Source organism: Mustela putorius, unplaced genomic scaffold (genome assembly GCF_011764305.1).
Source record: "Mustela putorius furo isolate JIRA1106 unplaced genomic scaffold, ASM1176430v1.1 tig00000460_pilon_pilon_pilon, whole genome shotgun sequence".
Lineage (NCBI taxonomy): Eukaryota > Metazoa > Chordata > Mammalia > Carnivora > Mustelidae > Mustela > Mustela putorius.
Window position 1 is genome coordinate 17,718,735 of NW_025421389.1, and position 25,743 is coordinate 17,744,477.

At 44.2% G+C, this 25,743-nt stretch overlaps 1 long non-coding RNA gene across 1 annotated transcript; it reads right to left on the bottom strand.

The window, feature by feature from the left end:
* Nucleotides 1–3,180: 3,180 nt before the first annotated feature.
* Nucleotides 3,181–17,663, bottom strand: LOC123392181. The gene is made up of 3 exons (XR_006606887.1): nt 17,415–17,663; nt 14,925–15,016; nt 3,181–7,367 (listed from the first exon to the last, which is right to left on the bottom strand). It is a non-coding gene; the product is annotated as an uncharacterized LOC123392181 (long non-coding RNA).
* Between the last annotated feature and the right edge of the window lie 8,080 nt (nt 17,664–25,743).

A 25,743-nucleotide genomic window follows, 5' to 3' on the forward strand; every position in this document is an offset into this window, starting at 1 on the left:
TCCTTCAAGTCTAGGAGGGTTTATCTTGCCTCTGCACATTCTTTTTCTCTTTCTTCTCTTTGCGCATTTCCTCCAAGTGCTGGCCATCCAAGAATTGGACTCAGACTTCTGAGGACCTACCTTGGCTTTTCCTTATTTGTGAAAGAGCCCGTATCTGGCTCTACGCTCCATCTGGGAGCATAGAGAGCCTTGCAGAGAGTCTGGTCTCCTTTGCCTTTCCTGGCCCTAATGCCTCCCTTCCGGGAGGAGTGAAAACCATGCTTGCTTTCTCGGGGCCCACTGAGGGTTGGTTTCTGCTCTCCTGCGCCACCTGCTGTAACCAGCTCCAAACGCAGCCTTCCTGGTCCCAGCCCCAGGCCCCCAGCAGGAGCCAGAGCCAAAATTTCAGACCAAGCAGATGTTACTGAGACTGCCAGCTTTCTGTCCTGGTCTTATCTGGGCTCCCTCCACTGGCTCTCTAGATCAGAATCCCAAATGTCCCCAGATGACTTGCCTCAAGTCACGCAGACCCTGAGCTCCTTGGCCAGAAGGAGGGAGCCTGCCAGTTTGGGGGTTGGTGACCAGCAGCTCCTGCCAGGTTCCTGAATATGTGGTCAGGAGAGACCAGCCTCTGCCCGGCAGTGAAAATGCAAATGAATTTTTTGCACAATGTCAATATACACATGGCACTTGTCCTTGAATGGGCTCTCCAAAACGTCTCCAACATGTTCCCTGATTGGGCCACTAGTTTTTTCGCAATTTGCTCAGGAATTAGAAACTTTGCTTTGTTTTTTAAGCACCCTGGACTTTTCTGTGTTCTCAAAACTTGGTGATTCTAACCAAGGGACCACAAAAAAAGTAGTGTGCTGCTTTTTACTAGCTAAACTGAGTACCCTTCCCCTTATTTCCTGTTCTAGGTTGAAAAGCTCTTGATATGGGACTTAAGCATTTGTTTATTGACCGTCATTACAGAGTCTGGAACACAGTAGGTTTTCACGACAGCTTTTTGGAAGTCCTTTTCTATTTGTCTATTAAGTGTAAAACCTGTCAGGCCTGAGACTCAGATAGTTCATTCCTGATTTAAGCCTGAAAAAATAAAGCTGGCTTGGTAGAAAGAAATGATGAGGGATAGTAGTGATTTCTACTATTACTCTGATAAGAACAAGGATGTAAGCAGCTGCTGTCTCCTGAGGTTAGAAAAAGTAGCAAGGTTTGTGTGCAGGAGATAGGTTAGATCTGAGATAGAACCCCCTGAGAAGTTACAGTACACTCTTATAAAAATACAAAGGAGAGTTTATTCCAGCAACTAGTCTAGAGATAGATACACACCTGTTTAGTTCAGTAAACTCTTACTGAATTCCTAATTATGCCAGCACCATACTGGAAGCTGGAGTTAGAAAGATTATGATAAAGTCCAGTCCCTGACCAGTGGGGAGAATGAGACAAATAGATAGCTTCAATGTCATTTCTTCAATCCTAGGGAAGACGTGTACCTGGGCTGCTGTGGATGCATGATGAAGGGGCACTAATTCAAGCTATGTAGTCAGGGAAGGCTTCCTGGAAGAGGTAATATTTATACCGAGTTTTACCATCGGGTGAGAGATATCTAGATGAATAAATGCAGTCAGTGCATTCTAGGAAAGGTGGGTAGCTAGATTAATAGATGTAGAAACATCTTTAGATCATAGAAAATCCTTTCAGTTGTTCCGAGTTGAGTCATCTGGGAAATGCTGTTGTCCCATAAGAAATGTCTTATAATCCTGATGGCAAAAGGGGGACTTGGTTTTCTGTTCCATGTTTGACTTGTCACCTTACTGAGACAGCCTTTCATGGATTTAGGAGGTTGGAAAAGGTAAAGGAGGGAATCTTATTTTCCTCTGGCTCCAAGGGTTGTGATTCTTCAAGCAGCCTCTCTGTTCCAGGGCATATTCAGAGCTGATATGTCCATGATTCTTCAGATCCGATGTGTTTGGGGGCTGCCTGCAAAAACATGGGATCCAGGAGGCCACACGGAGGAAGGCTAGGGCTGAGGCCTGTCTGCTGGGTCAGAGAAAAGAAACAAATTGCGACCTAGAAACTCTCTCAGCAGCTACTTTCTGAATCACCAGGCCCCATTGTACAGATCGGAAAACTGAGGCCGACGTCCCCTGGAGCTGCCTCCCAGGTCCTAGGGAGTTAGAGGCAGCTCCTGTTTATTCATTTAGCTTCTTGTTTCTTACTAATGTGCCACAGCAAATATCTCCGGGTGGGAACCTGTGAGAGGCCTTTTTCCCAGAAAGAAGTGCTTTTGAAATGGCAGGCCTGTCAGTACTGGCCTGTTTCCAGTGGATACCCTGCGTATTGGGCCGGCATCGTGGGGTGGGGGTTCCCAGCCTCCTCCAGGGAGGTCATTCAATCCCAGCCATGGCAGCTGGTGTCCTCCATGCCCTGGACCACCATCAGAGAAAGGAATTCGAGGGAACACAAAGAGTGCTGCCCGTGGCTGCAGACCTGAGCCCTCCACGCCCACTTGCCCGAGGCGGGCCCCAGTGGGGCTGGTGCCAGGCGCTGTGCCACTTCCCCGCCCCTTCCTGGACCCCTCGGCTCATCTGCTGGCTTTCAGAACTGCAGCCCTCCTGAATGGGTCTTTGTGTGCGCCCCAGGAGCTGGCTCCGAAGAGCCCTGATCGAAATGCTGGACAGAGATGTCTCCTCTGGATCCAGGCGTAGCTCGGCGCGGTGCCCGTCTTGTGGGAGGCAGGCCTTTCTTATGCCGCCGTGTTGCTCCATATCGGGACTAACCCTGACAAGGAGGGGAAATGTTCTGCACCCCTGCACAGAGAGGTCATCGGCAGGGCCACGGGGATGCCGGGGGATGCCAGCGCCTTGGTCAGCTCCCCCGAGCTCTTTCCCATTTGCTCTCTTTGCTCCGTCGCCCCCAGAGATGACTCTGGTGATAGGAGTTCCAAGAGCCTCCATTAAGTGAACCCTCTTTATGTGCCAGTCATCGTGCAGAGGGTTTTATCCCATTGAATCAACCCTTCCCTGCAATCCTGTGACATACATCATCTTACTACCCCATTTTACAGATGAGGAAACCAAGCTTGGAGATATGAACCTACACTGGAAATTTTTTTTTTTTTTTTTTTTTTTTTTTAAGATTTTATTTACTTATTTGAGAGAGAGAGCATGAGTCAGGGTTGGGGGGAACAGAGAGGGAGGGAGAAGCAGACTCCCTGCTGAGCAGGAAGCTGGACACAGGGCTCCATCCTAGGACTCAGAGAACGTGACCTGAGCCGAAGGTGGAGGCTTAACCATCTGAGTCACCCAGGCGGCCCTGCACTGGAAATTCTGAACACAGATTGGGTGAGCCTCTCCCGAGGAGGATAGCTCACTCCTTCTAGCCCTCAAGGTATTTCCTCCAGATGGGAGTCCCTAAGGCCTCTCCTTGCTTGGCTACCTGAGAAGGCACCCTTCTCCAGGGCACTGGCAGACTCAGGAGACCCCCAGGAAAGCGGATTCTGGTTCTGGCAAAATGCAGACAGTCTCCTGGCCTTCCAGAAGGCGCACTGTGTTTACACTGTCAATCCTTTGTGCTTTTTTTTTTTTTTTTTAAACCAAGAATAACATTATGTTTTATAAGATAAGAGAAGTTGGAAAAACTTGGGGGTACAGTTACATCCAGAAAATTTTGCTGAAGGTCCCTACCCTCCCGCCCAGGAGATAACATGGTGCATGAGGGCTGGAGCATGGGATTCCTTTCAGGAGCTGGTGCTTCCAGCTGGTCTACCAACTGCACTGCTCTGGTCTTGCGTCCTGCCGTGGTGATGGAGATAAGAATTAACTCCAGGTGTTGGGCTCTGTGGCATTCTGGTCAGGTGGAAATGTAGGTACAAGTTTTGGTTTTATTTTTTTCTCTGGAGATAGTTATGATGCTAATGATAACCTCTATATTGACCTACCTCACCTCTCATACATCTGTGGCAGGGCTGACTACCCTGAGAGGTGTGATCTATACCTTTCTTATGGAGCCAAATTCCATGACCCTTTTGAGGGATGGAGATGTTAACCATGGTTTTAAGAACCACTCTGTTACCTAAGCCAAATGACCAAGTGGGAAGGGTTGTGTTATTCCATTTGCATAGAAGCTATGAGCAATCGATAGTAAAACAAACACACAAAAACAGCAGGAGAATCACAGGTTAGGTCTTAAGAAGAACTTCCCAACTGCACAATGTGTTGAGATAATCAGGCAAGATTATAAAATGGTCTCTATAGTTTGTGGGTTTTGTTTTGTTTTGCTTTGCTTTCTAGGCTAGAATGATTGTAGTCTATACAACTTCCGGGGACTGGGGAAAGTGTCTCATAGGCCTTACGTAAAGAGAGCCCCCTTTGGGTTGATCTTCCCCACATGACAAGAAACTCTAGAACTGGGATCCTCAGAATTGTGTGTGATATGCTGTGTTCCACCCCTCCCTGTGAAGAGTTAGTTAAGTCCGTGGCCAGCCACTAGTGCACCAGTCCCAGAAAGGGCCATGTTGTAAGGATGGACAATGTGACGGATTCACTGTTCCATGCATTGTTCTCCAAGTTGCTTTTTTTGACACTTTATGCATTGCTCTGATATCCACTCTATTTCCTTGAACATGTTCCTCCATTAAGCCATTGCTATCATCATGGATTATTATTAGAGTCTAATGGTGGTGATATATGATAAATACTTATGGTTCAAGTAACTGATCTATAAGGGCAGCAGAGGAATACCCATCACAGTCAAGATAATAGTCTGTAGATGATGAAGTCCCTAAGATGTAGGGTGTTGCACACGCGAGTCATAAACGTCCCTTTGTATGTCACCGTTCTTTGGTGTTTTCCTTGGGAGCCCCTTGTTTCTTCTTGACTTTGTTAATCTCATTTCTGAGAGTGGAACTCACTATTTAAACAACAGTTAGAGGTAGCAGATTCAAGAGCCTGAGAGATAACTCGGGGGAGATGTCGTAAAAGACTCCCTGGTTGTGACAAGGAACATATATAGGAAAGAAACCCATGTGGGTAGCACAGGTACAGTCCACCTCAGGTGCATGGGCTCCATGAAGGGGAGGAGTTTTCTGGATCTTGGTCCTTTATTCACAGGGTGACATGGGAGTCACTAGACAACTTAATCTTTATGAACAAAGCTGGCCATTCATTTGCTGGACTTTGGTCAGTAGGCAGTGCAGAGTCACTGTGTTTGGACTCTGACCAGTGGGCAACAGATCTTCACCAAGAGTGTTTGAACAGAAGAGTGACAGGATCAGGGGCATTCATTGGGAAGGCTAAACTCTAAGTCGCACATAAAATGGATTACGGTGGTTAGATACAATTACTGGGAAACCAGTGGCAAGAGATAGCAAAAGCCCAGCAGAGAAAATATGAGAACTTCACCAAGGACAATTGCAGCAGGAATAAAAGAAAGGGATTAATGCAAGAAGACGTGGAGGAAGAGTGGTCAGAGCTTGGCAACTCAGCAGCCACAAAGGAGGGCTCAGCCAAGGGAAGAATGAACTCTGCCACGGTCACTAGCCGTGTCCCCAGGGAGCCACTGGGCGCTTGTCCAATGGTGGGGGGTGGGGGGAATAATTGGAAATTCTGTGGGGTTTTTTTGCTGAGAAAAAAGGAGGGATCAGCAGTGGCCTGTTAGCAGTGCATACTTACCCCCATAACCTATTATAATGGGTGGAATGGGTCCTTGATAAAGGGTGAATCAAGATCAGAAATAGCGTGTTGGACACAGGTTTGCATTTGCACGATGGGCAAAGCCATTGTGTGGATCCCTTTGCTGCTGCTATGCCCCCCCACCTTAATGGGGATGATATCTAATACTTCACTTGCTTTTTGTTAGTGGGGATCTCTGCACACAGAAGTGGAGAGAATTCCACAAAGAACTGAGAGGAAAACATTTAACAGAAAATGCCATGGCAACATCCCGCATGAGCAACAATATCAGGTGACTTGCAGTGTTTTAAATTCCTCCCCCTTTCACTTTTCTCGTCACCATTTCCCGACTCATAAATCCAGGGCTCTGATGCCAGATTTCCTTGGCTTTAACAGTGAAGTGAGGAATGACTTGCAATTAAGTTCTGTGTTCACTTCTGTTCTGCCACCTGAAGACAGAAGGCCTTGGGAGGTGGAGTGAACGTGGCATCTTACTGGGCTCCACAGTTAGAGATTGTAGCATGGGAACAGTGGGCATGTCCCCAGGGCCTCTCAGATAACCTGGCGGCACATTCTTTTATGCTAACTTCAGGATAAGAAAGAATATTCTTTGGATAGACAAAACCCAGATGACTAAAGCTCTTTCTTTAAAAGAAAATCCTTTAAAGGGGAGGGGAGGTTGCTCTTTCTATGATCCAGATTGATTTCTGGCCAGGGACCTATGAAATCTCCTGAAAACGAACAGCTTGTGAGGGTCTAGCTATCTTTTTCTTTTTCTTTTTTTTAATTTAATTTTATTTTTTCAGTATTCCAAGATTCATTGTTTAGCTGTCTTCTTAATTAAAGACAAGAGATCTGAATACTTCTCATACCCCGTTTGGTTTTCCATCTTGAAAGCTGCCTTTAGCCCAAGATGGTCTTTCTTTCCTTGGTTGAAAAAGCTCAGATCTATACTTCAATAACTGACACAGGAAAACTAAGCATCCCTATAGTTAAGTCAGGCGAAGTTCAGTCTGTGAAAGTTCCTCCAAAGCACAGGATTGTGGTTACTTCCCATTGCCAGTCCCCAGGGGGCCTGGAGCTTCTGGATGAAACAGAGCTGGGCTCCCAGGGAAGCCCACTCCTATGAGGGGAGCCAGCATTAACCCTCTTGCTCATAATGCCAGGCTCTTGAATAAGGGCGCTGAAGTCAGCTCAGGGTCCTCCAACGTATTTACCCATCTGAGAGTGAGCTTTGCCCTGATTCTTTGTCTTCTAAATTAAAAATGGCGGGTTTGATCTCAGAACCCTTTTGTTTGGGTAAGAAGGTTCAGTACTGGATGCCTACTCTAGGTATCTCTGGACATGTGCAAGTCATCTTGGCCTGTAGGAACAGTTCAGATTTTCCTTTCCAAGAGACTCTGTTTCTCCAGTCTGAGAATACCTTAGGACCCAGAGCGTGAACCTACAGTGCTCTTGCCTTCATTAACCATGAATTGATGCCAAGAATTGAGGATGCACTTCTGTAATCATTCCGTTGTTGTTCCTGTTGTTGGAAGGCTGCTTGGCTGATCTTGCAGGCACCTTTCAGAAGCAGTCAGTTCTCAATGATCTGCACATGGATTACATGCTTTGTGAATTATTCATGGATAATTTTAAATTCCAAATGGGCTGTGGCACTGCTTGACATGCTTCCATTAAGAGATTCCTCCATGTCCTCCTTTGAGCTAGAGATACCTAGGGAATGTGATGCGTTCTGATATTAGCATAATACAAAATAAACCAGGACCTAAACTTATTGAAAAGCCATCCTATAAAAATTTGCAAATCAGAAAAAAAAAAAAAAAAGCTACTTTGGAGCAATCCCCTTGTGGAACTGGATTACTTCTGCCTAAACACATCCCTCCATGATTACATATGGCCTGTCATTTCGATACTGACTCCGTCTTCCTTCCCAAACCAGAACTTACAAAAATGTAATTGTAATGTTATGAGAGGGTATTGACACATATAAATTCTTTTGCCAACTCTAGATCCCATGAGGCTTGCACTAAAAGCTTCCCTAGCCCTTTCTCAAAACAGTCTTCAAGGGAGCTGACTCTGAGCCATCTTGTCCATCTTGGATAGCATGAAACCCAATCAAGCAATGTAAATCCAAAGTGAAAATTGTTCGTGCCTCCTCCCCTCTTTGGTAAAAGCATCCCATGCTTACTCCACCTTAAAAGTGGAACGTGCCCTTTTTGTGTGCAGAGACTGCCCAAAGTGGGCCCCCTGATCTTTCCAGGGAGGGAATGTAAGCAGATCCCTGAAGAAACCACTCAGCTCAGCAATTTTAGGCCTTGTTGTAATTGGCCTGGCCTAAAAGAACTCAGCAAACTGCATGTGTGCCAAGGAAAATGCAAATGCTTCCCTGAAACAGGCGTTTAGGGTGGGTGAGAGAAGGCTCATCTGTGAACCCATGAGAAAAGCAAGACAGACAGAAAATTCAGGAAATCAGAGAGGCTCCTTAGGGACCATTTCTTTGACTTAGCCATGGGTGGTGGCCACACCAACAGAACTGGTCAGACCAGGCAGGGCGAGAGGGGTCGAGTGGGGAAGATCTTGAGTAGGAGGCATTCTTCTTCCATCACGAGTCTCGCTTGTTTCCCTCAAGAGGTAGAGCTAGTCTTCTTGCCCAGTCTGGCTCCCCATGGGTTGCCTCCATGGTCCCTTGCTGGACTCAGCATCCACCACCATCCTCTGGAGCCTGGGAAGTTAATGGGGGTACTGCTTACTCCTGATTCTCTCTGGCTTTTCATGTCTCTTTTCTGTAAAAACTAGAAACCCAGTTTGGTATGTCTGCTATTTTTCTCCACAGCGCCCTGGAATTCTCTCCAGTTTCTTTCATGCTTGGCTGCCCTCTCCTCATTCCTCTTTATTTGTGACCTCCATGAGAGTGGGCCCCTGTCGTCCCAACTGCATTCCTAGTGCTTACCATGGCCGTTGACCCATAGTAGTTACTAGGCAAATGACTGTTAATTGACTAACAGTAATACAGATTACTATGGGATATTTGACAACGTGATTTCTTAGTAGTGTTTTATTTCTATTTCTGTGACGTAGCTGAGCATATGGGAGGTGTTTAGTCAACACTGGACGGATTCAGATTTTTCTGATGAATGAACAGTCTTCCACAGCCAAAAAGGTACTCTTGACTCCTCTCCTCTGAAAAATGAGCTAGTCAGGGTCAGCTGGGTGGCTTAGTTGGTTAAGCATCTGATTCTTGATTTCAGCTCAGGTCCTGTTCTCGGGGTCATGGGATCAAGCCCCCAGTCGGGCTCTACTCTCATTCTCCCGCTCCCTCTGCCCTTCCCCCTGCTTGCTTGCTCTCTCAAATAAATAAATAAAATAAATATTTTTTAATAAAAGGAAAATGAGCTAGTCAGAGAAATGGAGAAACCAAGTCCTGTGATGAGTCCAGCTTCCTTGCTGCCTCATGCACTCACATCTTTTCTGGGCCTAGGTCTCCCTTCCCCTCATCATGCAGCCTTATCCCCACCTCTCACCATCTCTTGAGATCCAACATGGTCTTGGAAGCAGCTCTAAGACCTCCCTGGAAGCTCTCTCTTCACTTCAAATTTCCTTTAAATTTAAATTTTAATTTTAATTTACCTTTAAATTTCCCTTACCAATCTCCTGTTTCTCTTTCCCCCTCCATCCCTAACCTCCATGTCCTTTCCTCAACCATTTCATACCCTCTGTCCCCTCTACTCAAACACAGGTGCATTCTTGAATGCACTGTTTTTCTCATCTGCCACCCTCACCAGCTTTCCACTTGAATTTACAGCCCTGTCCTGGGTCCCCACATGCAGGCTGTTCCAGACACAGGCTGCCTGCCCGGACCTCAGAGCTCATGCTACTTCTTCCTCACCCACAGTTTTTACCTTGTTTAGTTATCTTGCCTCTAGTCTTCCGTCTCCCACCTTGCACTGGAAGGCTTGCACACACATGCAAAAGACAGTATAACACACAACAATTTCACCTGCGCTTTTACCAGTAATGTGTAGAACTAGAGGTGATATTTTAACTAGAGATGATATTTTTAAAATTTACTCTAATTCTGACTTTTAAAAATCCTGATTCACTTAGGTTCTGTATTTGTACTAATGGTACCATTTTTCTTTTTCCGTGTTTCCTTGACTTGTTGGTGCATTCGGAATGTGTACCTTTTGCTTGCTCCACATTAGAATGGCCTGTGATGAAATTAGCTTTGGAGGTGGCTTTCAAACTGAGATCAGGTGGTATTCAGTTGGGGAAGATATGGAATGAATTCAAACAGGAGGGGTGGGGGCGTCCAACAAGAAGACTTCTAAATCTCTTTTTTAAAACCTGAGATTCTCCTTAAACTGAACAGAACGTAGGAGTTTTACCTTTTCCTTTGTGTTGTCCCCTCTACAGAAGGGCATTTGCCGCACCTAGGAGGTGCTTAAATACTGGACTTAGCTGAGACAGTGAAAATAAATAGTGCTGTTCGAGGGAGAAAAGAGGACAAGGCAGCAAGGCTACTCTGGATGGAGGTGATCTTATTAGGTTGTGAGATCCCTCTGTAGGAGTCGAATGCTTTGTATGCAGATCAGATCGCACACAAACGTGTTTCTTTTGTCCAGCTTTTCCTTTCAGGCCTCGGGTTGATCATAGAAACAGAGGGATCCCCACGGGTGGTTGCAGTCCCATAGGTCTGTGTGCATGGCCTCCTCTCCTTGACCAAAAAACTTGCTCTTCTAGCCTTCTCCAGACAGAAAGTAATCTTTCCAGTCTAGGGTTGAGCTAGCAGAATGTTTTCCTTCTAGTGAGTCAGATAGCACTCTCTTAGAAATTTCTCCCCACTGGCTGCAGTCTATTCCCTGATGCTCAACAGAGCAAAATCCCATCCCTTTTCTGAGAGCCCTTTGGACAGTGGAGGACAGCCATTATTTCTGATCGGGAGTTTTACCTTCATCTGCCGGAACACTTTCAATGTTCCCAGTTCCTCATCAAGTGATTTTCGGTCTTTTCTATGCTCTGGTTCCTCTCCTTTCAGTGGACTCCATTTTGTCTAGCACAGGGTTGGAATGGGGTGCTCTGGCCAGCTTTCTCACCCCATCTATCCTCCTGTTTGTTCTCTGGCCCCTGACATGGTGCCCATCACGTGCCCGACCTCGTGGTACATTCTCCTTGAACAGAATCTCCGGGCTTCTACTCCTTCCTTCACACCATTCCTATCCCCCAAAGCCCTCAGTTCTAGATCCATCTGCATGAAAGGGGGTTTTGTTTGTTTGTTTTTGCAGCTTTCCTTGAATTCTCCAAATCCTCATTGCTGTTTTATACTTGACTTGAGTTGATAACGAAGTTTAAGTGTCTCCGGGGCTGGTTGCTTTTTTTCCTATTTAGCCCAGAGCCCAATATAGGTCTGAGAAACAGATCTTGAGTCTGTGATCAGGAACCATATCACGAATCAACTTATCATCCTCCTCTTTTTGGTGGCACATAACTCCTGTTGTCTCGGGTGTTTGTTTTGTCTTTATGCCTTCAGTGTCTGCATTGCTTATGGAAAAAGAGCCCGTGAGGAAGGTTTTTAATACATGGAGTTTTATGGTTTTATTCCAAGCTCAGTCTTCCCATATGATTCAGTATAGAGCTGCCACCAACATCAAGGAGCGAGTGGAATTTAGTAGGGATCAGTGGGAAGCAGCTTGAGATTGGTTTGCTGAAACTAATATGGGATGCTTTCGGTTGACCCCCTGGCCAGAGTTCCCTTGCCAGGACAGCTAGAAGAGTCGATGAGGCAATGTGATATGGTGAGAAGAGCTCTCGGCTTAAACAGATTTAGGCTTGATCCCTATCTCTGCCACTTATTTCATGGTCTGTTAACCACTGTGACCTCAGTTTCTCCGTCCATAAAATGGAGTTAACCTAACCTCACAACCAAGGTCTTAGAACTGGCATGCTGGTGGAATGATGTCACAGGTCACAACCCACATGGCGAGCTCTGGCCAGGGCACTGCTGTCCTTCTGCAGAGTGTCTTTATTCCATCCCCACTGCCAGCCCCGGTTCTGGGAAAATAAGAAGCCCAGTAACAACCCCAATAGGCCATTGGTTGTTTTGACATTTTACACGATGACGAATTCTCTCCTGCAGGCTGTCTGGGACTTTCTATCTATGTCATATGCAGCACACTGTCCTCATGGCTGGGGAGTCCGTCAGTGCTCCTAATTGTGCCGCTCATAGCCCTGCACTGGGGAAGGGCAGTGAGCATCATTTCCTGTTCTCTCCAGAGACAGAGCATATAGTCTAGACACACTGGGCAGGGGGAAGGCAGGAAAGCTAAGCCCTTAGCTCCACTGACTGTTTTCCTAGTGCCTCGGATACCTTACTTGGCTATGTGAGCCTCTGGTTCTGTTTGCAGAAAAGAGTAATTAATATATTTGATTTCCTACCTGCCTGCCAGGGTAGGAGAGAATGAATGAGACTGTATCTCTCTGGAGAAAGTTACTGTTTGGACATACATTGTTTCCATCAAGGTGGGGAGCGGTAAATTGCCAGGTTCCAAAAGGTGGTGCACCTACACTGGGGAGAGTCCTGGAGGCTGGACCTTCACTTTGCTCAGAGGACGGAGACCACGCCTGTCTCTGCAGAACAGCCCCTTGTGAATGTCTGACTTTATGATGCATTTGTGCGGGTGAGGGAATTGGACATGAGGCAGAGGCAAATGGTTGCCAATCACGGCTTCCCATACAGAGCCTATGTGCAAGCCCATGACTCACGCCACACTCACCTGGGCTCAGAGACCTCCAGGCACGGAGAGCTCTGTCTCCCCCAGAATATTCCCCTGATGAATGACGGAGGGTTTCAGCTCTGTGTCACACAGAGACACAGAGGCGCTTCTTCCTGGTGGAGCCTGACTGCCCCCCCCACCCCCACCCCCAGGCGTGCACTCTGCTCTTGGCCCTCCTCCCTCCAAGGCTCTGGCCCAGCTGTGTCCTGCCTTGCCATGCCCCGCATCTCCCACAAGGGGGAGCCCCCGGAGGGCAGTGGAATTTTGGAAGCTGAAGTTTTCTCCTCCTGTCCTCTGATTTTCGCGCTTGACCCAACTGTGAGATTTCTTTGTTGCAATGTTGGGGTCTGAAATAACACTTCTGGAGGCTGCAGCCGAGCACCACAGCTGATGCCATCTTGTATTGTTTGTTATTAATTACCTAGCATGATCCACAAAGAAGGAAAAGTAACAAAGAGCTTGAAGACTTTCCTGGCTCCCAGGCCCTGGATGGAGGCAGGCGGCCTCAGACAGGCAGAACCAAGGAGGTGCCCGTGACTGCACAGCCCAGGTAGGTGCCCGGGAGAGGACGATGGAGGGGCTCACGGGAGTTGGGGGACGGGGGTGTCGAAAGGCACAGAGTCCCCTGATGGTGGGAGGGTGGGTGGAGTAGACCAGGGAGAGTCAGGAGAGATTAAGGGGGGAAAGGCAGTGCAGAGAGACTGAGGGAGAGCAGAGGGAGGTGCCCCCAAAAGGAGTGCAAAAGAACAAAAATGTTCCTAGGATGTGATGTGGAAGGCTGACTGCGGAGCCGGAGCGGAGAGGGAGGGTGTGTGAACTGACTCAGAGACTTAAACTAGCTTGAAGTTGGCTCCAACTCTGCCGCCCAGAAACTTCAGAGGACAGGAGAGGCCGAGTCTGCGAGTGGGTGCTCAGCTGCCCAAGAAGATTCAGAGCGAGTCGGTATATGCCTGAAAGTCTGTCTAAGTCTGGGCCTTGTATGTCATGTAGCCACACCCACTCCGGACTCTGGACTTTCTAAACTGGAAGGAATTCTGGTCTGATGGCCTTTTCAGGTTCTCTCTGCTCCCAGCTACTGTCTCAGACGGTCCCCTTCTTCCCTCCAGGCTCCCGCAGTCGCTCTGGGTAATGGACCAGGAGTCAGAAGTGCTCACTCTGCTACTTAGCCAGATTAGCTTAAGCAAGGAGACGTCGGAATCCCCTTTTTCTTTGTCTATAAAAGGGAGATAATAATACATTACTGATGAGCCTTATAGGATTTTTCTGAGGATTGAATAAGTAAGATAATGTGAATAAATGCTCCTAATAGATTATAATTGCTAGCTAAATAAAAGATGGCATTAATAATAATTAATCAGTTAATATACCCTTACGCTTCTCAGTGGGGTATTTTTCTACTGAGCTTTGGAGGAACATGCGTGTACTATTTGTGGGAAAATTTAAGTACATGATCTCTAATTGTCACATCCCTTTTTAGAGCAACCTCTTTGGCAGTTAAGTGGGAAACTTTGTGTTCTTTCCCTTTTAGCCACCTTCATACATTCTCTTTCCCTAGTCTCAGCTCCAATTTCCTAGTTCACAAACATGCAGATGATGATTGATGGTGTCTGCTTGGCTATCTGGACGAGGGATTTGTCTGTGTCCTCGACACTGTGCTGGTGGCATACATGTCACAATGTGTCTCAGGCACCTGATCAGACTTGACTTGGAAGAAGCAAATAAGAGGCTGTGTTTATAATCCCATTGCCATATTCCCTGCCTGGAATGTTCTTTCCGGACTACTTGTTACTTACTCATTAAAATATCTCAGATGGGAAAATGGGGTTTATGCTCAGGATCAGGCTCTTTCAGTCAACCCATGAAGGCTGGACTTGGCTTTGGTACCTGTGGACACATTCACCCTTTCTTTGGGTTCCAGAGGCAGCGTGGTGTATGAGGAAGGTAGTGTGGACCGTGGATGAATCCCTTGACCCCCCTGAGCCTTCTCTTTCCATCTCAGATGAAGTTGCTACTACCCTTTCTTACTGCATCCAACTATACCTGTGAGGCACACATGAGATTACACCAGAACACTCCAGAAGTCTGTAACTCTACAGCGTTATATAATTATATATAAGGCATTGTCAGTGTTCTGCTGCATGTCCCTTACTAGTGACCTCCCCATATTTCACAACTGTAATTATTTTAAGAGCTGCCTGTCCCTGATGTTCATATATTCTCCTATTTCTTTTCTTGTCCCCCAACTGACTAATAAATTAAATATCGATAGAGAGTATTAAGTTTAAGTCATACACCTACTCTCCTTCAAAAAGTTTGTATGCTCTCTAAAGCATGTGCCTAGCTGCATCATAGGTCCACAGACTGTATTTTTCTAAAGCCACTATAAACATATATAGATGTTCCTTCTTTCCAGCAGGTACTTATTCCCCTTTTAATACAAAATACATGCAAATGTAGATTTGAGAAAACACATGGGCTGACATTCATGCAGCATACTCACTCAGAGAGCACAGTTAATGGGGAAGAGGAAGGAGCACAGCACCATATCAGCATTTCAGCAATTCTGGAGTCCAGCAGTGACCGCAATACACACTTCATGTGGTTAAAAAAAAAATCATGGATCAATTTCTTCTCTGTTCCTAGTAATGAATATCAATACTGCCTCTTCCAGACAGATGCTCAGCAGCTCCAGATATTTTTAAATGAGTTTTTTTCAAATACATTTGCAAAGTCAATTATTTTGAATCTCATCTGAAGCAATTAAAAAAAAAAAAAACATCCTGACATTTCAGGTGATATTTTTTCCCAAGTAAAATAATTATAAATAATACTAATTATGAACAGATCATTCAGTTACTCTCAGCCTGGTTCAACCTTTAGGTTAATAAACCAATCCATTAAAATTCATCTTGCTCAAAGGACCAATTTGTTAAAAAATGTAGTGACCTTTCACCACAAGTATGATGGATATTTTCTTTAACAATAATCAGAGCTGTCTTTCCCAGAAGAGAGTGTGGCCAAGTGGTAGACGTGGTCAACTAGGGGTCTGGTAATACTTCTAGATTAGGTACAAAGTGATGTTTATGATGACGAAGATGAATGGACAAAATGGAAATTCTGTTTCAAAAACTACCTTAAAGAGAAGTCTGAAAATCTCAGGACGATTGCTCAGAAAAACTGACAATATCATTCTTCACAGCAGGAAGGGTTTTAGATATGCCCCTCTGTCTTCCTCTGGTGTTCATTCTGTCCAAAGATGTAGGGCAGAGATTTGCAATAGGGCTCATGGGCCAAATCCAGTCTGCTACCTCTTTCTGCGAATAAAGTTTTATCAGAACAAAGCACAGCTCTCCATTCCCATATTGTCAGTGGCTGCTTGCCTACTCCAAAGACAGTCCAGTAGCCACAAAGGGTCCTAAAATATTTATTATTTGGCCCTTTACAGAAAAACTTTGCCAACCCCAGTGGTAGGATGATGAAAGACAAGTTATCTTTGAATTTCACAACACCAACTAATATTTGAACAGCACCTTACAGTTTATCAAGTCTGTTATTTTGTAACAGTATTATTATCCTCCTGTCACTGATGAAGACATTGCAAACTTTCCCATGGCCATACGGCCATTAACTGGTGTAGGTAGACCTTGAGCTTCCAAAGACGGAAGGGTGCTGCCCTAAGGGCCGCCATTGGAGCAGCAGTGGAGGTGGCTCTCAAGCCACAGTCATGGTTGCCTGTCTCTTTCAGCCACCCAGATGTGGTCATTGCCATAGGATAGGAGAGGAAGTGATACTCCTGACATTCCGTTCCCTCTTATCTGACCTTGGCCTGGGTGATTTTACGCTCGTTCTGCGTCTGCGTCCTTCTCATCATCAGAGCAATACTAATAAACAGAAAGGAGGAAAAAAAATGCTTTGCAGTCAAACAAAGCTAAGCTTTATTGCCTCAACTCTCACTTATCCATACTGAAGGAATGTATCCGCCCCAAAATTGGCACCGTGGCATGGATATTCTGTAACAAGAGGAAACAGAGATGTCTTTGTTTTTGGAATATGCTATCTTTTTTTTTTCTTTTAAGTTTGCTTTTTGAAATGGCAAATCCCCTCTTAATTACACACTGCTTTTACTCGGTTTATTATCAAAATTATACTCCCCCCACCCCGCCCTGAGCTCTTTTCATCTACTAGCAAGGTGAGCCATAAGGTGCTAGATACTAGGAACAAGGATACCTGGAAGGAAGACCTTGCCTTTGAGATCCATAGACCTAAAGCACGTTGTTTGCAGAGACCAAAGGTTTTGTTAACCTTAATGCTTTCTTGGAATGGAAGTAAGGGAGACAATAATAGAGATGGCAATAAGACACTCCTATGTCAAACCTTCTCTGTAGGTTCCAACCCAAAGATGAGGATTGAAACAACTGAGCTATTTCACTTTTTCCACCCAACCAACCTTCATCTGGAGTGCCCACTGTGGTAGGTGCTACAAGGAGTGGAAGGAGTATCACGTTGACTAAGCTCCAGATACTCTACTAACTGATTTATTAGAGAAACAAGCATGTACATTTGTGTTTATAATACAAATTAGAAATAAGTAACAGAATGGAAGTACAAACAAAATCTGAGCGTGCTCAAAGGAGAAGTTGTTTCTTCTTATTAGACAGTCACTGAAGATCTTGTGGAAGAAGTTTGCATTTTCTGAGACCTGAGCATGTATGGGTTTTAGGCATTTGGGAATGGAAGTAGGTGGGCGTTCTAGGAGCAAACAGAGAGAACAAAGTCATAGAGCAAAGCATAGGACTTGTGTGTGATCAGAAAACCATTCACTGTATTTCAAGCATCTTGTTACACAGGAGTGGAGGAAGATAAGGTCAGCAAAATAGGTCAGAGTCAGATTCTAGAGGGCCTTGAAATGTAGGTTAAGAAGTTTGGTCCTTACTATGTGAATGATGAGAATCAGTCCATGTTTTTCTGCAGGAAAATTGCATGATCATACCTGTGATCTGAGAAAAGATGTAGCAGATGTTTGGAAAGGTCTTGGAGGCCAGGTCACCAGTGAGCAGCTAAAGCAGTGGGCCAGGTAGGATGAGAAGTTTACACCTTCATCTTCTGCTCTCCTCAAGAGACAGCTCCTCTATAACCTGATTATAATAAGGTTATAGCCCTGGCTGAGGGCTTTCTGAGGCCACTTATTTAATGGCATGCCAATGGCATTTACTCATAAAACCAAAAAGCCATTGGGGCCAGAAATAGGGGTTTTGGTTACTTCCCCAGACAGGATGCAGTTGGGGTGATTATACATGTGATTCATTGAGGTCGGGAAACGAGCCCTCCACAAACAAACACCCCTCCCCTCTAAGCCCAGTGACTCACAGCTTCTTCAGCTTGGAAAGCTCTGGACTCCAGGCAAAATTTGAGGTATGATGTTAAATCACAATTCTTCAGTATTCATTGTTATAAGAGAAATATTTTTACTCATTCTTTCAATAGTTCAAGCCAGGAACATTGATTGAACTCTTACTGTTTTAGGCACAGAGAATGTGGAGTTGCAAAACATGGTTCCTGACCTAAAATCTTTCCCAGTTTATCTGGGAAAACAGCATCAAAAAGAGGTAGAGGGATGCCTGGGTGGCTCAGTGGGTTAAGCCTCTACCTTCAGCTCAGGTCATGTTCTTAGGGTCCTGGGATTAAGCCCCACATCAGGCTCTTTGCTCAGCAGGGAGCCTCCTTCCCTCTCTCTCTCTGTCTGCCTCTCTACCTACTTGTGATCTCTCTCTCTCTGGCAAATAAATAAACAAATTTTTTTTTTTAAAAAAAGAAGAGGTAGAGTATCCAACAAATGCTATAATAAAGAAATGCAAACAGTACCAGAGGGTCAGAAGAAGGACCCCTAATTGCTTGGAGAGTGGAAGCATGGCTTTGACAACAGGTCTGAAACTGTTTATCATGTATTCATTCATTCATTCATTCAACAAATAATTATCAGGCACTTCCTGTTTGCCAGGCATTGTTCTAGATGTGAGATTTCATAGTTTTGTGGAGTTTTTATCCTAGAAAGAAGATCCAAATATTAAATACACTTGAGAACCAAACAAGCAAATCTCTACCCTCAGGCAGTTTACATTCTTGTAGAAGAACATTTCAGAGAGTAGCAACTAGCACTTTGTTCCCCAAAAAAAAAGAACATAGACAGAAGGAAGCATGAATCCAGCCCTTGGGGAAAGAATGGAGAAAGATGCCTCAGGTTTGGGGGTACTCAATATGACAAGAACGCTTTTATATAGACCCAAATTAAGATGTACAAGTTGCCTTGACATTCTTTGGCTGGAGTTGACAGGCAGAAGATGGATACTGTTCTCACATAGAGATACCGAGAACTGAGTTCCCAGACATTCTGACTTTTCAGCGTCCATCAGGAAACTGAGTGTTGTGGTTCGGACTCTGACGATTTTTCCGTACCTTCTGTCTGAGTGTTCTGCGATGGCCCAGTGCCATGAACATAAAAACTCAATATACTGGCTCCCTCCTTGCTTAAATAATATTCAGGTCAAATTCTGTAACAGCCAACTCTGACTTGGAGGTCATGCTTGATTCTCATTTTATCAGGTTGTCTAAAGTAACCAGGCCATGAGGTGGTTATTGTTATGGTACTCGTTGGAATGGGATTTGACCTATATAAGGAAAAGAACTAGGACAGGAATAGCTCTTCAGCCCATCACAGACTTGGAGAGATCCAGTATAAGCAACTGCAGAATCACAGAGCTGGAAGGGACTCAAGGTGACTTAAGGTGATCCTGGCACCTGCCTCTGGGCACATATGTGCCTGTCTGGAAATTTAATATAAATTCTAGAACTCATTATTTTAACAATACATAAAAGTTTACCCATCCTGAATATAGTTTCCTTTTGGGTAGTGATGCTGCCTAGCCTCGGACACGACATCTTTAAGAAGACCTCAGAACCTATAGCATATTCTTTTGGATATATTTAGTAGAGGAAAATCCTTGTCTTTGCAAGATGTTTTGCATTTTCAAAAAACCAAATGCCATATCTAATTGGTCCTGCTGAATGATACCATTTTTGATTAAAAGTGAATTTAAATGCAGCTATGAAATTATGAGGTGACATTTTTGTTTTGCTCATAACTGGTTCAAAAAGACCTTAGTGGCAATTGCAAAAGTCATAAGCTTATATTCCCGCAGATGGCTAACTTGAGGGCACATGAGCTCTGGTAAGCCGGACTGTTTCTCACTCTCCTTGGTGAGCTACTTGAGGTCGAGGAACATGCCTTGTTTGTTTCAAAATACCAGCCTACCACAGAAACAGGTGTATGTCAGGGGCGATTTGTTGAATGAATTAAAAAACAATAATGTCATCACCTCATATTCACATCATGAATTCTTTGTCCATTTTTATTTATTCTTTTTTTTTTTTTTTTTTTTTTTTTTACCACAGCTGAATCCCAAGATCACCTCTTACCTTAAGGCTAATTAGCCAGCAAATGGCAAGGCAGTACTCTGTTGTAAACAGAACACTGTTCTGAGAAGAGAGTTCAGGTTCTGGTGTAGACTCTGTTTTGAGTGGCCAGGGGAGTGGCTTTGGAGAGGTGCCTAAGCCTCTGTCTCCAACTTATTCCATCCTTTATTAAGGGATGGAACTAGATGATGGAATGTTCCATCTGAGGAATAAAATATAGAGGGGTTACTCTGTACCTATCTCTGTATTTGTTGTGGGAGAGTCTCTTTTTAAGGTCTTGGTGTTGATCAGGATTCTGTGTTCACAAGTGACAGAAACCCATCCTGACTTAGTTGAGGTACAAAACCACATTCTGGAAGGGCAGGGGTATACCAACCTCCAGAAATTACCAAAATCGGGGACTCAGGTGCTAGTTACCATGACACACTTTCTCCAACTTTGTCTTCAGCTTCCGTCTCTGGGTCAGTTTTATTCTCTCCCATCTGCTTCCTCCATGAGCCTGGAGAAATGTGTACAACTTCTGGAAAGTTCCCTGTGCAAAAGAAAACAAGATTCCGTGGCTGGTGGGTCCTCTTAGCACCAGGGGGCTAGCCGGCGAGAGGGGCAGCTCATCCAGAGAAGGGGTTGCTGTAGAGCCAACACAACAGAGCCCCGCTAAAGCCTGCCGTCCCCATTTGTCTCCCAGTCCCAGCCTCCTCCTCTCGTTCCGTACACATCGGCTGGTGACCTTCTACTCTTCTTGGAGGCTCTACTCAGCTTCACTGTCTCCGAGGGCAGCCTGCTTGGGCAGCACAATTCCTTCCTGTCTGTGCTCCCACAGCACCTGGAACCCATCTGTACCGGGAAATAGAGCTCCTCATGACGCTGGCCCTGGTCTATTTACAGACCTCTCTTCCCCGGGAGATTGGAAGCTCCTCCAAGACACTAACTGCCTTAATTGGCTTTGTGTCAATTTATCAGATCTATTTATCAGATTATTTATTTATTAATTATCAACAGCCTACTGTGTACTAGGCTCTGAGGATTGAAAGACAAGTAGCCCAAGATCCCTGTTCTCAAGATGATCAAGGTCAAGAGGGAAACATGATGAATACAATAAACAGACACTTGCAGGGTAGTGGGTGGGATGAAGCCACCACCGGCATCTGTGCTGGTGCTACGGGAGCCCCGAGCACACAGTGTAGTCCCCCCCTAAACAAGGATGGGGAGAGGGAGAAGGCCAGAGGACGTTTCTAAGAGGTAGAAGGAGGCTGCGCCTGGTAGGTGCTGGGTCCTGCTGAATAAGAAGATTGAACCTGTTCCTGTGGGGGTTGGGGGTAGGGAGTATTCTTTGCCATAGAACAGCCTATGCAAAGCTCAGGGATGCCTGAAAGTAGGATGTAATCAAAGGCTTCTGTTTGAATGGCAGAGGTAAGACAGAAATACGTGAAATAATTGGGAAATAACTTTCCAATGACGTCTTAATTTTACAGTACAGTCCACTAGGGGTATGGAAAGATTGAGATCACCAGGGACTGACAAAGGAAATCCTTCAAAAAAAATATGGGTATTGATTCACCTCATGGGGAGTTAGTACTAAATCTGAAATTAGAGAGTCTGAGTTTGAATCTCACTCTGCCAGGTATTAGCCTGGTGATACTTTCTCAATCTCTACTTTATCATTCTGAAGACTCTCAGAATTATACTGATAAAATAAGACACGTAAATGAAAGTACTTAGTAAACTGTAAGGCCCATTTATAAACTTGCTATTCTTTAAATCTGATTATCTTTAAGACAGAGAGTTCTTAATTGACAAGAGTATTTGGAAGATATGAAAAGATGCATAAATATAGTTACATAGAAAGATACGATATTCATGCTAAGTGTTGCGTTAATTTTACTTACTGGCTCAAAATTTTGGTTCATGCTATTGCAGAATGCAAGTTAATGAGGGGATGTTGGCTTCTTATTCATTGCTGATTCTGAGGATCGGGTAGAGAAACACTGCCTCAGGGTATGTGGTCGGACTCAGCTGGACATGTGACATGTGGGGGATTAAGTCATTTAGATGTTGTGACTATCAGGTGTTCTCTCTGCTAAGGAAACTGCATTTTTTGTAGGCAGGTTTGCCTAACGATTTCCTTCTAGCAATAGAACCTTATGAGGTAAAAGTTCTCCTTCAGTGCCATGATTTCCTTCTTTTAAATGGTCATAAATAATCATGGCATTTTAAAGAGTTGTGCTGGTACAAAGGACCTGAAGAAATGTAATCCCTATGTGGCCTGTGTGTGCCCATCTTACCTCTGGTCAGGTGTGGGAGAAGGCGGCTAAGTCCATCCAACAGATACAGAATGAAGGGATCTGAACTCTTCAGGTGTATCTCAATGATTATTGATGAAAAACTAAAATTTAGTTGATTCAGTATGTTCAGGAAAATCAGTGAATAATCTTTATGCCATGCACTCCTTCGGTTCTCCAGAGCTCTTGCCTAGTGTGTGGAAAGAAACGCTTGCCTTGTTGTCCACGTCTACCACCAGTGCTAACTCTGAGCTGATCCTTACTGGAGAGGATGACTCTAATGCTTTACTATGTTTCTGTGAAGGCCACCCTGAGAAGCATGGGATAAGGCGTTGGAGATTTGTCACTCATTCTCATTCTGTGAATAGCACACAGAACCTGGATGTGGAGACTCACGGGTTTGAAGACATGGCGAGTTGGTAGTCCTCTCTCTGCACCCAGGGTTTGATCTACCTGGACCTCACTCTTGTGATGGCTGCCTTTCTAAAACTTACCTGAGGAAGGAGAACCTGGCTCCTTCCTTGGAACACTAGGTCTATGAGATGTTAACTCAAGTTCCACCAAATAACAAGGTAGTTCTTCAGTCAAACAAGTTGAGAAATTTTGACTATATCCCCACTGGAGATACAAAATGCATATTAACATACCAAAGGCTGCAAAAAAAGTTGAACTCTGCTTTCCCAGAGTTATTTAGCTATAAGATTGTTTTACTTAGTAATACTCATTAGCTTCTTGAGTACCTCTTGTTCCTCCACAGTACAGTTTGGAAAATGCTGTTCTTAGAGAAGTTTCAATCCCAATGGTTCTCTTAAATATCCCATTCTTTATTAAATTAGAGGTTTCCAGGAAGGGAGGCTACAATAAGCGGTCTTCTAGTCCATTTATCCAATAAAGCCCCATTTCCAAGTTTAATTCAGGAAAAAAAAAAAAAAGTTTTTCTTCTTTTCCATTAGATTGGATAGCGCTCATGGAAAATCCATTGAAAATGTTGAGGTTGATGCTGCTTCTTCCTCCTCTCTGCTCTATTTCTTTCCTTTGTAAAGAATGAGTCTGGGTGTGATTTGGTAACTATTATAGTTTGTATTAGATGGGACCCAATAGAAACCTACTCGCCAGAGACAGAGTAATAGCCAGTAGTTTTAGCCATAATCACAGAAAAATCATTTCCTCTCCTTCAGTCTGTCCGTTGCTCTGTGACTGTGAGTGGTATCTTTATTTTTTAAATCTTTATTTATTTTTTTAAAGATTTTCTTTATTTATTTGATGGGCGGGGGGAGAGCACGAGCAGGAGGATCAGCAGGTAGAGGGAGAAGCAGGCTCCCCACTGAGCAGGGAGCCTGATGTGGAACTCCATCCTAAGACCCTGGGATCATGACCTGAGCCAACATGACCTGAGTCTAACAACCGAGCCACACAAGTGTCCCGTGAGCCGTATCTTTAAAAAACTGTTTCTAAAAAGTGCTAAGACCTTGTTTTCTTTCCGTAACCTCTCCAAAGCATCCTTTTTTTCCTACCCACAAAACAGGAAGATACTAGACAGTGGGATTCACTCCCCTCAACACATGTTTTGTTTTATTCATCCTCTCAGAGGTTTTTATGCTAGCTTTCTTCTCTTATCACTGATTTCCCCTGCATCTCTTCAGATTTATTCAGTTCATAGGACGTGATTTTACCTATGATGACACAGGACTTTGGAGCTGACCTCATTCCATTCATCTGTGTATCTTTTCTGCCAGCTAGAATTTAAAGTTGATCAGAGGTAGGGACAATATATTTAAATCTTTCATATTGTCTTCAAAATCTCACGTGCAGTGCTCTGTACAGAGTTGACACTTATGTATTTGAATGGGTTTAAGAATACTTTGCATGGAGTGAATGTGGGTTTAATGTCTATATATCTAGAACGTGGATGTTGGAGTCCAACTGACCTGAGTCTAGTCCCAGACCAAAGAAGTATGTGTGTTCTTTACCAAGTTACTTATCTTCTTTGAGATTCCATTTTCTGTTTTTTTCCCTTAAAGATTTTAGTTATTTATTTTAAAGAGAGAGAGAGACAAACAGCATGTGAACAAGGGGAAGAGTGGGGGAGGGGAGGGTAAGGGAGGGGGGGAAAGAATCTCAAGCAGACTCTGCGCTGAGTGTGGAGACTGACACAGGGCTCGATCTCACAACCCTGAGATCATGACCTGAGCCGAAACCAAGAGTTGGATACTTTATCACTTGAGCCAACCAGGCACCCTGAGGTTCCATTTTCTTTTACATAATGGAGATACTATATCTTTTTCAAGGAATACATGATGCGAGTAATCACTAGTTTATGTTCTGGTGTCCTACAGGTCTGGGTTTGAATCTCATCTCTGCATTGCACCATCATTTTGAGCAAGTTAACCTCTTTAAGGCTCATTTCCCTATCTGTGAAGCAGGGTCTGTCATAGGATTTCTCTCCTGAAGTAGTTTGAATTAAATGGATTCAATGAAAAAATGCATGTGAAACTTAGAATGAGACTCCATACCTAGTAAGAATTCAATTACTGTCAACTGTTACTTTAGAAACGTGCCTAGTATACCCAACACCAGTGGGCCGCCATTGGCAGACACTCTCTAGACCTATTAGAAGATAAAGGAAATTATTGTGCAACTTTCTCATGTGAATGACGTTCTGACTCTTAGCCATCTGAAATGGCACCAAGTTCTTCTGAAGAAAAGGCTTTCTTGGAAGGATCATGAACATCTGGATTAAAAAGAGCTTACATTCTCAAAGTGTAGGGGTTGGAGATATTTTTTATTGAACATAGCCATCTTGTGATCTGATTTCCTCAGGATATGAATCAGAGAGAAAAAACTGAATTTTTGTCTCAGAAAAAGAAGGAGGACAGGCAGAGGATTTTTCACTGGTAAGGCAATTTACACACTTGTCCTTTTCATAGTTAGTCATGGTCTATGATACATTTCATAGCAATGCCTATGAGTTTCCAAATCTGGAACGAGACTTATCAGCCAAATAAGGGATAAAGAAGAAAAGTCTTTTAATCCACCTAGTTACCATTCACAGAATTCTAGAAGGGGAACTTCAGGAAAATGACTGTGCTACACCCCACTTGCATTTGTTTCTTTAAACCCATTGAGAGAGAATTAGCTACTCACTTTCCAAATACCTTTAGCAGAATAGCAGAAGAATTCCATCACCAGCCCTACTGTTTTGTAAAAAGTTCTTTCTTCCTAATCTTTCCCCCAAACCATTTTTCTTTCCTTCTATATAACTTGAAGCTCACTCTTCTTTTTTTTGCTTTCATATTGGCTGACCTAAGTTCATCTTAAAGTGACATTGTAAACTTTTTAAAAAAGTTATTAGAGCTTATCCCTTAGTCCTTTTATTTTTCTAATCAAGCAAATTCATTTGAAAAGCTCCCTTAAGTCCGGTTTTTGCATACATCAGGTCATTTGAGGTTACTCTTCTGAGGGTGTTCCCCAGATATTCTAATAATAGAATAAAAAACACCAAACACTTTGTTATATTCACTAGGGTACCCTAGGACCTATTGCCACTCAAAATTCATTATAGGTGCTTAA